The sequence below is a fragment of the Rhinoderma darwinii genome, chromosome 13, assembly GCF_050947455.1.
Source record: "Rhinoderma darwinii isolate aRhiDar2 chromosome 13, aRhiDar2.hap1, whole genome shotgun sequence".
NCBI lineage: Eukaryota > Metazoa > Chordata > Amphibia > Anura > Rhinodermatidae > Rhinoderma > Rhinoderma darwinii.
In genome coordinates, this window is record NC_134699.1 from 40,048,157 (window position 1) to 40,062,865 (window position 14,709).

Genomic DNA, 14,709 nt, shown 5'->3' on the forward strand with positions numbered 1-14,709 from the left:
TCTGGCCAGGCTGCGATAGGCTCTCCCACTCCTAAGCCTGCCAGCCTGAGTGGTGGAAGCTGGAGTCAGTCTCAGAGACATAGACTCAGGTGACGACTGATTACCTATGGGCGTTAACCCCGAAGCTGTGCCTGGCAGATCCTTTACAGTACCCCCCCTTTTATGAGGGGCCACGGGACCCTTTCTAAGTGGACCTGGTTTATTGGGAAAACGAAGGTGGAACTTCCTGACCAATACCCCAGCGTGAACATCCCGGGCGGGGAACCCGAGTCCTCTCCTCAGGCCCGTATCCTCTCCAATGGACCAGGTACTGGAGGGAGCCTTGGACCATCTTGCTGTCCACAATCTTGGCCACCTCGAATTCCACCCCCTCAGGGGTGAGAACGGGAACAGGAGGTTTCCTCGAGGGAGCCAAGGACGGGGAGCAGCGTTTAAGGAGGGAGGCATGAAACACGTCGTGTATTCGAAAAGATGGGGGCAACTCCAGTCGGAAGGAGACAGGATTGAGGACTTCAATGACCTTATACGGCCCAATAAACCGGGGAGCTAATTTCTTGGACGGGACCTTAAGGCGCAAGTTCCTAGACGATAACCACACCAGATCCCCGACCATAAACAAGGGGTTAGCAGAACGTCTTCTATCAGCCTGAGTTTTTTGTACGCTCTGGGACGCCTCTAGGTTCTTCTGAACCTGGGCCCAGACTGTGCACAGTTCCCGATGAACGACCTCTACCTCGGGATTGTTGGAACTACCAGGTGAAACAGAGGAGAACCGTGGATTAAACCCAAAATTACAGAAAAAGGGGGAGACCCCTGACGAGTTACTGACCCGGTTATTAAGGGAAAATTTGGTGAGGGGAATGAAGGAGACCCAATCATATTGACAGTCAGAGATAAAACACCTTAAATATTGTTCTAGAGATTGATTAGTCCTCTCAGTTTGGCCATTAGTTTCAGGATGGAAGGCAGAGGAGAAGGACAGATCAATCTCCAACTTTTTACAGAAGGCTCTCCAAAACAATGAAACAAATTGTACCCCTCTGTCCGAAACAATATTGACAGGGACCCCATGGAGACGCAGGATGTGTTTGACAAACAAGCTAGCTAACGTCTTGGCATTGGGTAGTTTCTTGAGGGGCACAAAGTGGCACATCTTACTGAAGCGGTCTACTACAACCCACACCACCGACTTTCCTTGAGATGGAGGCAAATCGGTGATAAAATCCATGGAGATATGTGTCCAAGGTCTCTGGGGAATGGGCAACGAACGTAGTAAGCCCGCTGGTCGGGACCTGGGAGTCTTGGACCTAGCACAAACCTCACAAGCGGCGACGTAGGCCTTAACGTCTTTAGGCAACCCAGGCCACCAATAGTTTCTGGCAATGAGGTGTTTGGTACCAAGGATGCCTGGATGACCAGATAGTGCGGAGTCATGATTTTCCCTAAGTACCCTTAGCCGGTATTGCAGGGGAACAAACAGCTTGTCCTCAGGAAGGTTCCCGGGAGCTGAACCTTGATCAGCCGCAATTTCAGAGACTAAATCAGTATCAATAGAAGAAATTATTATACCGGGAGGCAAAATACAAGCAGGATCTTCCTCCGAAGGAGGGCTGGCCATGAAGCTACGCGACAGTGCATCGCCTTAATATTTTTAGACCCAGCCCTATATAACCAAAAAGTTGAATCTGGTAAAAAATAGCGCTCATCGAGCTTGTCTCGGGTTTAGCCTCCGGGCAGATTCTAGGAAAACCAGATTTTTGTGGTCGGTAAGGACCGTTACCTGGTGCCTAGCCCCCTCCAGGAAGTGGCGCCACTCTTCAAATGCCCATTTAATTGCTAAGAGTTCGCGGTTGCCAATATCATAGTTACTCTCAGTGGGCGAAAACCTCCTGGAGAAGTAGGCACAGGGGCGGAGATGGGTGAGGGACCTGGTACCCTGGGACAAGACAGCCCCCACTCCCACCTCGGATGCATCAACTTCCATGATAAATGGCTCCATTTGATTGGGCTGAACCAGCACCGGGGCCGAGATAAAGCACTTCTTAAGGACCTCAAAAGCCTGGACAGCCTCAGGAGGCCAGTGGAGGAGATCAGCACCTTTGCGAGTGAGGTCCGTAAGAGGCTTAGCGATGACCGAGAAGTTAGCAATAAATCTCCTGTAATAATTAGCGAACCCCAAAAAACACTGTAACGCCTTCAGAGAGGCAGGTTGGACCCATTCCGCCACAGCCTGAACCTTGGCGGGGTCCATGCGGAATTCATGAGGAGTGAGGATTTGACCCAAAAATGGTATCTCCTGTACCCCAAACACACATTTTTCGGTTTTTGCAAACAGTTTGTTTCCCCGAAGGACCTGGAGCATCACAAGCAAGGAGGAACAGGAAAGGCAGGTATAAATAGACAGAGGGCGGGAGCTAGCTGAGTCTGGCCAGGCTGCGATAGGCTCTCCCACTCCTAAGCCTGCCAGCCTGAGTGGTGGAAGCTGGAGTCAGTCTCAGAGACATAGACTCAGGTGACGACTGATTACCTATGGGCGTTAACCCCGAAGCTGTGCCTGGCAGATCCTTTACACCTGTATTGCAAGTTGGATTGTTACTTCGTTATGTTAACGGCCGGGGATGAGCCCCTTCTAAAAGCGTATTCACACTGACACTGGCTTGGCAAATGGCAATGAATGAGAATTTCTATCAGCCACGCCACGGTGCACTCTGGGAATGCTGTGCCTTTTAGTACTACTAGGCTGCCTGTATCGCAAGTTGGATTGTTATTTCGTTATGTTAACGGCCGGGGATGAGCCCCTTCTAAAAGCGTATTCACACTGACACTGGCTTGGCAAATGGCAATGAATGAGAATTTCTATCAGCCACTCTGCGGTGCACTCAGGGAATGCTGGGCCTTGTAGTAGTACTACTAGGCTGCCTGTATCGCAAGTTGGATTGTTATTTCGTTATGCTATTGGCCGGGGATGAGCCCCTTCTAAAAGCATATTCACACTGACACTGGCTTGGCAAATGGCAATGAATGAGAATTTCTATCAGCCACGCCACGGTGCACTCAGGGAATGCTGGGCCTTGTAGTACTACTAGGCTGCCTGTATCGCAAGTTGGATTGTTATTTCGTTATGTTAACGGCCGGGGATGAGCCCCTTCTAAAAGCGTATTCACACTGACACTGGCTTGGCAAATGGCAATGAATGAGAATTTCTATCAGCCACGCCGCTGTGAACTCAGGGAATGCTGGGCCTTGTAGTACTACTAGGCTGCCTGTATCGCAAGTTGGATTGTTATTTCGTTATGTTAACGGCCGGGGATGAGCCCCTTCTAAAAGCGTATTGACACTGACACTGGCTTGGCAAATGGCAATGAATGAGAATTTCTATCAGCCACGCCGCGGTGCACTCAGGGAATGCTGGGCCTTGTAGTACTACTAGGCTGCCTGTATCGCAAGTTGGATTGTTATTTCGTTATGTTAACGGCCGGGGATGAGCCCCTTCTAAAAGCGTATTCACACTGACACTGGCTTGGCAAATGGCAATGAATGAGAACTTCTATCAGCCACGCCGCGGTGCACTCAGGGAATGCTGTGCCTTGTAGTACTACTAGGCTGCCTGTATCGCAAGTTGGATGGTTATTTCGTTATGTTAACGGCCGGGGATGAGCCCCTTCTAAAAGCGTATTCACACTGACACTGGCTTGGCAAATGGCAATGAATGAGAATTTCTATCAGCCACACCACGGTGCACTCTGGGAATGCTGGGCTTTGTAGTACTACTACTACTACAACGGCTGCCTGTATTGCAAGTTGGATTGTTATTTCGTTATGTTAACGGCCCGGGGATGAGCCCCTTCTAAAAGCGTATTCACACTGACACTGGCTTGGCAAATGGCAATGAATGAGAATTTCTATCAGCCACGCCGCTGTGCACTCAGAGAATGCTGGGCCTTGTAGTACTACTAGGCTGCCTGTATCGCAAGTTGGATTGTTATTTCGTTATGTTAACGGTCGGGGATGAGCCCCTTCTAAAAGCGTATTCACACTGACACTGGCTTGGCAAATGGCAATGAATGAGAATTTCTATCAGCCACGCCACGGTGCACTCAAGGAATGCTGGGCCTTGTAGTACTACTAGGCTGCCTGTATCGCAAGTTGGATTGTTATTTCGTTATGTTAATGGCCGGGGATGAGCTCCTTCTAAAAGCGTATTCACACTGACACTGGCTTGGCAAATGGCAATGAATGAGAATTTCAGCCACTCCGCGGTGCACTCAGGGAATGCTGTGCCTTGTAGTACTACTAGGCTGCCTGTATCGCAAGTTGGATTGTTATTTCGTTATGTTAACGGCCGGGGATGAGCCCCTTCTAAAAGCGTATTCACACTGACACTGGCTTGGCAAATGGCAATGAATGAGAATTTCTATCAGCCACGCCGCGGTGCACTCAGGGAATGCTGGGCCTTGTAGTACTACTACTACTACAAAGGCTGCCTGTATTGCAAGTTGGATTGTTATTTCGTTATGTTAACGGCCGGGGATGAGCCCCTTCTAAAAGCGTATTCATACTGACACTGGCTTGTCAAATGGCAATGAATGAAAATTTCTATCAGCCACGCCACGGTGCACTAAGGGAATGCTGCACCTTGTAGTACTACTAGGTTGCCTGTATCGCAAGTTGTATGGTTATTTCGTTATGTTAACGGCCGGGGATGAGCCCCTTCTAAAAGCGTATTCACACTGACACTGGCTTGGCAGATGGCAATGAATGAGAATTTCTATCAGCCACGCTGCGGTGCACTCAGGGAATGCTGGGCCTTGTAGTACTACTACTATTACAAAGGCTGCCTGTATGGCAAGTTGGATTGTTATTTCGTTATGTTAACGGCCGGGGATGAGCCCCTTCTAAAAGCGTATTCACACTGACACTGGCTTGGCAAATGGCAATGAATGAGAATTTCTATCAGACACGCCATGGTGCACTCAGAGAATGCTGGGCCTTGTAGTACTACTAGGCTGCCTGTATCGCAAGTTGGATTAATTTAATCCCTAACCTATATCGCAGTGACACAAACTTCATCAAGGGATGGGAACAAATACTAACTGAAAGTTCCCTGCGTTTAATGCAATACTTGTTAGATTTTGAGAAAAGAGATCTTCTCAAGGTTGGCTCACAATTAGAAAAAGAAATTCATGACATCCAGACTTTCAGTTCAACACCAGAATATAGTGAATGTGAAATAAAACTACAAAAAAACATTGAATATCTACAGAGAGAAATAAAGGAGAGAAAACATAGGAAATATATCAGAGACCGCAGAGATTTCGATACAGGTCAGATATACACATATCGTAGCCGTGCCCCCTCCACCCCCTTTCAAAATCGTGATAACAGATCTGTAGACATCTCTGAGTCAGACGTATCTGGTACAGAAGATTCTAGATTTCTGTCTGATGACAATAGATTAGGAGCCAAACGAAAAATAAAAAATAGAAAATATAACCCGTCAAAAAGAACACCTACTGGCCCTAAGGGCATACCATCAATATGGACAGCTCACAACGGGCAACGTACCGCCACTTCGGCTATCTCAGCTATCTCTACACATGCTACCTCCTCAATCTCCTCAGCGCCCCATATACCCACAACGGTGACACCCAGTACCCCATTCTCCGTGGGGAAATATGCGGATGGCCCTATGAGGAATGCTGTGAACGTGGGAAATGCGGGCTCCTCAGCCTCAGCACCCACAAACACCTTCTCTGCGATTCCTTTTTTAGGTCTGCACAACACACCATGGAGCCAGACCAAATGACACATAGTGTAAATCGCCTGTTAGATGATATGCAAGTAGTAAATCTTTCACAATTTGAACTCAGCCCACAGCAAAAATCGCTTTTATGTAAAGGCCTATCATATACTCCCACTCCGAATTTTGATGAATTCACTTGGACTAAAGATGTCAATCTATTTGCAAGAAAGCTTGCCTTACATAAATATTTCAAGAATAAATCTGATGATAATACTGCATTTAATCACACTGAACTGACTACTTTACATGCACTAGAAGAGCTAGCAAATGAAAATGAATACCCAGCTGATATGGCTACTGGCCCTTTCTCCTCATTACGACCGAAGTCACGATTAACACCTCCAATATCGCAATATCCACATATCGATATATTTGTTAAAATGGTCAGTGCGGATCTAAAGAAACTTCAATTGCATAAACAAAAACCTCGAAGTAACCTTAGTAAATCAGAGAAAACAGCATTAGATGAACTCAGCAAAAATGAAGAAATTATATTTAAACCCTCTGACAAAGGGGGCAATATTGTTATCCTTAATCGTAAAGACTATGTCTCGATGGTCCAGAGACTCCTCAATGATACATCTACATATAAGATACTAGATGGAAATCCGACGGAACGATATCTATCTGAATTACATACCTTACTGATTAATGCAAGGTCCAATGGACTAATATCATCTGAAGAATTTAAATCTGTATATAACTCCACACCTACTCTGGCGACTTTCTACGCCTTGCCCAAAATACACAAAAACGTTACACCAATACCTGGTAGACCAATTGTCTCCGGTAATGACAACTTAACGCAAGGTATAAGTACATACGTAAACGAAATCTTGTCACCCTTTGTTGCAGCCCTACCCTCTTTTCTACGAGATACCAAGGACACCCTCACCAGGATCCAGGGGATTAATGTATCTTCCACCACACTAATAGCCACTATTGATGTCGAGTCACTGTACACCAATATCAACCATGATCTGGGCCTTGGTGCTGTACGACACTTTTTGAGCACTAAGGGGACTCAGTTTCAGGCACACAATAATTTTACTATATCCCTATTACAATTCCTACTCACACACAATTATTTTCTTTTCGATAACAAATTCTATCACCAACTCAAAGGCACGGCCATGGGCACTGTTTGTGCACCCACTTATGCCAACCTATTTTTAGGATGGTGGGAGGACACTTTAATTTTTAACGAGGATTTACTCCCCTTCACTTGTCACATCTCCTTCTGGGGTAGATACATAGATGACATACTTGTCTTCTGGGAGGGAGATATTGCTCTCTTCTCTGATTTCATGGATATCATCAATAATAATCATATTGGGATGAAATTCACCTACACTATACACACAAATGAAATTAATTTTTTGGACCTAAAAATTTCCCTGGACCCTGGTGGGGCTGTCCAAACTAATATCTATAGAAAGGAGACTGCAACAAATAGTTTCCTACATTGGGGAAGTTATCATCCGCCGGCTCTCAAAAAAGGTATCCCAATCGGACAGTACTTAAGAGCAAAAAGAAACTGCTCTGAAGAAACCACCTTTCAAATGGAATGTGATACTCTATATAACAAATTCCTTGCACGTGGATACCCAAAGAAAACTCTGCATAGAGCCTATGCAAGGGCGAGGGCAACATCTAGGGATGATCTACTGCATGGTAAAAAGGAGAATGAAAAACATGTTCTTGATGGTAGCAAACAATCTCCCCTTATCAGATGTATAGGGAATTTTGACAATTGTTCATATCAAATTAAAAACATCTTAAAGAGACACTGGTCTATTCTACTAACAGACACTGACCTCTGTGACACAATCTCCAACATTCCCAACGTCACATATCGGAGAGGTAAGAACCTCCGTGAATACTTGACACATAGCCACTATTCGAGACCACTAACTTTACAAAAAACTTGGCTTCCGCCCCCAATACAGGGATCATTTCCCTGTGGCAGATGCTCCTTTTGCCCCTTGATGCCGACGACCAAAACCTTCTCCAACCCAGCCGATGGTAGGATTTTTACCATTAAACAATTCATCAATTGTCAAAGTAGTGGTATTGTCTATGCTGCACAGTGCCCTTGCCCAAAATTATACGTGGGCAAGACCATTCAACAACTCCGTAGAAGGATCTCGAAGCATAAAAGTACGATTAATATGAAAGAGGATACACCTCTTTCTAAACACATTAGATCTTACCATCAAGGAGACATCAATGCTCTTAAATTTTGGGGCATCACCCAAGTCAAGCTGGGCCCCAGAGCGGGCAATCTTGATAAAAAGTTACTGCAAGAAGAAGCCAAATGGATTCATAGGCTTAGATCCTTAAGCCCAAATGGGCTAAATGAGGGATTCACCTTCGTAGCCTTTCTATAATTGCCCCAACTTAGAATGCCACACCTGATGTATATATACACACTGACAGCTGTCACCTGGTCACTATGACCAATCGTACCTCTATTGAAAAAGAGACAATATATCGCTATACTGATAATTCAATTGTCATGTATGTCCATTTGGACGAATTGTCCTCCCCCCCCCCTTTTTTTCTTCTCTCTCTACTTGAACCAAGAGACTGTAGTTGAGCCATGCCCTTTGCGGATAATGACCTAACCTATAGGCTAAACTTGCAGTTTGGACAACATATATATATACTGTAATACTGACCTTTTGATGGGAACGATTCCTGCTGTTGTATCCTCTGAGTGCCCAGACATGCGCACTAAATTCTTACGTCCGGAACCTTTAACTTGAGTCTAACTGTGAATTGTGGGACCTCTGTGTCCCTAATATACTCAGACCACTATCCAAAACATCGTCTAAGCTCCTTTTGGACCCTGATGCGCACGCGCACCCTATTGATCTCTCCCGAATCTAACTAGAGACTAGACATGCACTTGTAAATCTTCATAGATGCCAAAACCGGCTAAGTCCAGCCGGGTCCGATATACGCATGCGCTGTCGAGCCAGTCAAATCCCTAATATGTACATATATGTGGAGAACTGATCAAGTTTGACCGTGACCATAGTGCCAATGCGTTAAATTGGCCATCTATACGTTTTCTACTATGACTTCTGTCAAGTCTCTATTACGGGGACTCATCTAGTGCTACTATTCTGAGAGCTTGCTCTTTTTCTAAGAGCCTAGACATGCGCATCTATCACTGATAATGTTGATATCGGCTAAGACCCTGCAGGTCTCGTGTGCGCAGGCGCCATTTACAATGGTTAACTCAGAAAAATTTCTAAGTCCAGTTGTGACTCTAGCGCCCATGCGCACTCGGCGCATCGTAATTGGTCATATATACGACTTCCACATTGGCTGGCGCAAACGCCAATCTTCTATTATGGAGGCTCGTCCTCTGTATAGAGCTCTTATTGGTTCTCACACAGGTGAATCTTGTGTGATGCAAATCGAAATGTTTAAAGGGTTTGACAATTCACACGCGTGCTCACTAGCCCCGTATTGATCCCCTGAGGACGCTGTGTTGACAGCGAAACATGTCGGGGGGGCTAAATTTACAATTTTAAAGAGCCTAGCTTGCTTGGTTAAGCACGCATATCATACCATATTCTATCCACTAAAGCTCGGCAGTCTGCAGCTGCCGACCTGATACTCTGCAATCTGAGTACCTGAGTACCTTACACTCCGTCTGGCAATACATGCAGATCGAGTGGAAACAAGCGTGTGCTACAGCAATACTGGCTACTAATTTTAACTGTTCGTGCTGAATGTTATGTCCCCTTGGACATCTTTAATGGCAAAAATATTAAAAGTTATATTTTAATTACACTGATTAGCAGTTGGGAAATCGATTTTCAGTGTGCCTCAGGCACATTTGGTTCCTTCTATATTGTAGTACTACTAGGCTGCCTGTATCGCAAGTTGGATTGTTATTTCGTTATGTTAACGGCCGGGGATGAGCCCCTTCTAAAAGCGTATTCACACTGACACTGGCTTAGCAAATGGCAATGAATGAGAATTTCTATCAGCCACGCCGCGGTGCACTCAGGGAATGCTGGGCCTTGTAGTACTACTAGGCTGCCTGTATCGCAAGTTGGATTGTTATTTCGTTATGTTAACGGCCGGGGATGAGCCCCTTCTAAAAGCGTATTCACACTGACACTGGCTTGGCAAATGGCAATGAATGACAATTTCTATCAGCCACGCTGCGGTGCACTCAGGGAATGCTGGGCCTTGTAGTACTACTAGGCTGCCTGTATCGGAAGTTGGATTGTTATTTCGTTATGTTAACGGCCGGGGATGAGCCCCTTCTAAAAGTGTACTAACACTGACACTGGCTTGGCAAATGGCAATGAATGAGAATTTCTATCAGCCACGCCGCGGTGCACTCAGGGAATGCTGGGCCTTGCAGTACTACTAGGCTGCCTGTATCGCAAGTTGGATTGTTATTTCGTTATGTTAACAGCCGGGGATGAGCCCATTCTAAAAGCGTATTCACACTGACACTCGCTTGGCAAATGGCAATGAATGAGAATTTCTATCAGCCACGCCGCGGTGCACTCAGGGAATGCTGGGCCTTGTAGTACTACTACTACTACAAAGGCTGCCTGTATTGCAAGTTGGATTGTTATTTCGTTATGTTAACGGCCGGGGATGAGCCCCTTCTAAAAGCGTATTCACACTGACACTGGCTTGGCAAATGGCAATGAATGACAATTTCTATCAGCCACGCCACGGTGCACTCAGGGAATTCTGGGCCTTGTAGTACTACTACTACTACAAAGGCTGCTTGTATTGCAAGTTGGATTGTTATTTCGTTATGTTAACGGCCGGGGATGAGCCCCTTTTAAAAGCGTATTCACACTGACACTGGCTTGGCAAATGGCAATGAATTAGAATTTCTATCAGCCACGCCACGGTGCACTCAGGGAATGCTGGGCCTTGTAGTACTACTAGACTGCCTGTATCGCAAGTTGGATTGTTATTTCGTTATGTTAACGGCCGGGGATGAGCCCCTTCTAAAAGCGTATTCACACTGACACTGGCTTGGCAAATGGCAATGAATGAGAACTTCTATCAGCCACGCCGCGGTGCACTCAGGGAATGCTGTGCCTTGTAGTACTACTTGGCTGCCTGTATCGCAAGTTGGATGGTTATTTCGTTATGTTAACGGCCGGGGATGAGCCCCTTCTAAAAGCGTATTCACACTGACACTGGCTTGGCAAATGGCAAAGAATGAGAATTTCTATCAGCCACGCCACGGTGCACTCAAGGAATGCTGGGCCTTGTAGTACTACTAGGCTGCCTGTATCGCAAGTTGGATTGTTATTTCGTTATGTTAACGGTCGGGGATGAGCCCCTTCTAAAAGCGTATTCACACTGACACTGGCTTGGCAAATGGCAATGAATGAGAATTTCAGCCACTCCGCGGTGCACTCAGGGAATGCTGTGCCTTGTAGTACTACTAGGCTGCCTGTATCGCAAGTTGGATTGTTATTTCGTTATGTTAACGGCCGGGGATGAGCCCCTTCTAAAAGCGTATTCACACTGACACTGGCTTGGCAAATGGCAATGAATGAGAATTTCTATCAGCCACGCCGCGGTGCACTTAGGGAATGCTGGGCCTTGTAGTACTACTAGGCTGCCTGTATCGCAAGTTGGATGGTTATTTCGTTATGTTAACGGCCGGGGATGAGCCCCTTCTAAAAGTGTATTCACACTGACACTGGCTTGGCAAATGGCAATGAATGAGAATTTCTATCAGCCACGCCACGGTGCACTCTGGGAATGCTGGGCTTTGTAGTACTACTACTACTACTACAAAGGCTGCCTGTATTGCAAGTTGGATTGTTATTTCGTTATGTTAACGGCCGGGGATGAGCCCCTTCTAAAAGCGTATTCACACTGACACTGGCTTGGCAAATGGCAATGAATGAGAATTTCTATCAGCCACGCCACGGTGCACTCAGGGAATGCTGGGCCTTGTAGTACTACTAGGCTGCCTGTATCGCAAGTTGGATTGTTATTTTGTTATGTTAACGGCCGGGGATGAGACCCTTCTAAAAGCGTATTCACACTGACACTGGCTTGGCAAATGGCAATGAATGAGAATTTCTATCAGCCACGCTGCGGTGCACTCAGGGAATGCTGGGCCTTGTAGTACTACTACTACTACTACAAAGGCTGCCTGTATGGCAAGTTGGATTGTTATTTCGTTATGTTAACGGCCGGGGATGAGCCCCTTCTAAAAGCGTATTCACACTGACACTGGCTTGGCAAATGGCAATGAATGAGAATTTCTATCAGCCACGCCACGGTGCACTCAGAGAATGCTGGGCCTTGTAGTACTACTAGGCTGCCTGTATCGCAAGTTGGATTGTTATTTCGTTATGTTAACGGCCGGGGATGAGCCCCTTCTAAAAGCGTATTCACACTGACACTGGCTTGGCAAATGGCAATGAATGAGAATTTCTATCAGCCACGCCACGGTGCACTCAAGGAATGCTGGGCCTTGTAGTACTACTAGGCTGCCTGTATCGCAAGTTGGATTTTTATTTTGTTATGTTAACGGACGGGGATGAGCCCCTTCTAAAAGCGTATTCACACTGACACTGGCTTGGCAAATGGCAATGAATGAGAATTTCTATCAGCCACGCCGCGGTGCACTCAGGGAATGCTGGGCCTTGTAGTACTACTACTACTACTACTACAAAGGCTGCCTGTATTGCAAGTTGGATTGTTATTTCGTTATGTTAACGGCCGGGGATGAGCCCCTTCTAAAAGCGTATTCACACTGACACTGGCTTGGCAAATGGCAATGAATGACAATTTCTATCAGCCACGCCACGGTGCACTAAGGGAATGCTGCGCCTTGTAGTACTACTAGGTTGCCTGTATCGCAAGTTGTATGGTTATTTCGTTATGTTAACGGCCGGGGATGAGCCCCTTCTAAAAGCGTATTCACACTGACACTGGCTTGGCAAATGGCAATGAATGAGAATTTCTATCAGCCACGCCGCGGTGCACTCAGGGAATGCTGGGCCTTGTAGTACTACTAGGCTGCCTGTATCGCAAGATGGATGGTTATTTCGTTATGTTAACGGCCGGGGATGAGCCCCTTCTAAAAGCGTATTGACACTGACACTGGCTTGGCAAATGGCAATGAATGAGAATTTCTATCAGCCACGCCACGGTACACTCAGGGAATGCTGGGCCTTGTAGTACTACTAGGCTGCCTGTATCGCAAGTTGGATTGTTATTTCGTTATGTTAACGGCGGGGATGAGCCCCTTCTAAAAGCGTATTCACACTGACACTGGCTTGGCAAATGGCAATGAATGAGAATTTCTATCAGCCACGCCGCGGTGCATTCTGGGAATGCTGGGCCTTGTAGTACCACTACCGCTACTACAAAGGCTGCCTGTATCGCAAGTTGGATGGTTATTTCGTTATGTTAACGGCCGGGGATGAGCCCCTTCTAAAAGCGTATTCACACTGACACTGGCTTGGCAAATGGCAATGAATGAGAATTTCTATCAGCCACGCTGCGGTGCACTCAGGGAATGCTGGGCCTTGTAGTACTGCTACTACTACTACTACTACTACTACAAAGGCTGCCTGTCTGGCAAGTTGGATTGTTATTTCGTTATGTTAACGGCCGGGGATGAGCCCCTTCTAAAAGCGTATTCACACTGACACTGGCTTGGCAAATGGCAATGAATGAGAATTTCTATCAGCCACGCCGCGGTGCACTCAGGGAATGCTGGGCCTTGTAGTAGTACTACTAGGCTGCCTGTATCGCAAGTTGTATGGTTATTTCGTTATGTTAACGGCCGGGGATGAGCCCCTTCTAAAAGCGTATTCACACTGACACTTGCTTGCCAAATGGCAATGAATGAGAATTTCTATTAGCCACTGTGCCCTGACTCAGGGAATGCTGGGCGTTGTAGTACTACAAAGCCTGCCTGTATTGCAAGTTGGATGCAACGGGGATGAGCCCCTTATAAAAGCGTATTCACACACTGGCTGAGTAGTGAGTAGTGGATGAGCCCCTTCGATTGCTGGATTCCTGCCTTTTAGATTCCTAAAGCTTTCCCTTACTGCACAGAGATGCTATCCCTACAGCTCCTGTCTGTAAAATGGCCGCTGAGCTCCGTGCATAGACTTTTATTGCAGGCTTGAGCCCGCCCCTATGCTGCCTCCCGATTGGCTGGGAGAGCCGTTTGCAAGGCATTATGGGGTAGCCTGATGTCAGGTGATCTTGTGAAATCCTCCATTTTACATCTAACATGTGGCAGGCGCCAAAATGTAGCCGGGTTCGGTCAAAACGGGTTCGGCCGAATTCGCTGCGAACCGAAGTTTTCCCGAAATTCGGACCGAAACCGGGTTCGGTTGTCCCGGTTCGCTCATCTCTAGCAAATAGTCCACAGATGGCTACATCGATGAAAGAAAAAAAAAAGTTATGGCTCTTGAAATGCGGCGATGTAAAAACAAATTATTTTTTCTTTATAACCCAGAATAGCTCCTGGCAAGTTGTTAAAAATTCCTATTAGGCCTGATTTACACGAGCGCAAAAGGCACTTAACAGCTGCGTGTGTTATCAGTGTATGATGCGCGGCTGCGAGATTTTCTCACAGCCGCCATCATTTTGACACTCCGTTTGGATGTTTGTAAACAGAAAAGCACGTGGTTTGACAGCTTTTGCGCGAATCACGCTGTTTGAACGGAAGTGCTTCCGTGCGACCTGCGTGGTTTTCACGCACCCATTGACTTCAATGGGTGCGTGATGCGCGAAAAACGGGGAAATATAGAACATGTCGTGAGTTTTACGCAGCGCGCTCACGCTGCGCAAAACTCACGGACTGTCTTCACTGGCCCATAGACTTGTATAGGTCCGTGCGACCCGCGAGAAAAGCACGGGCGTCGCAC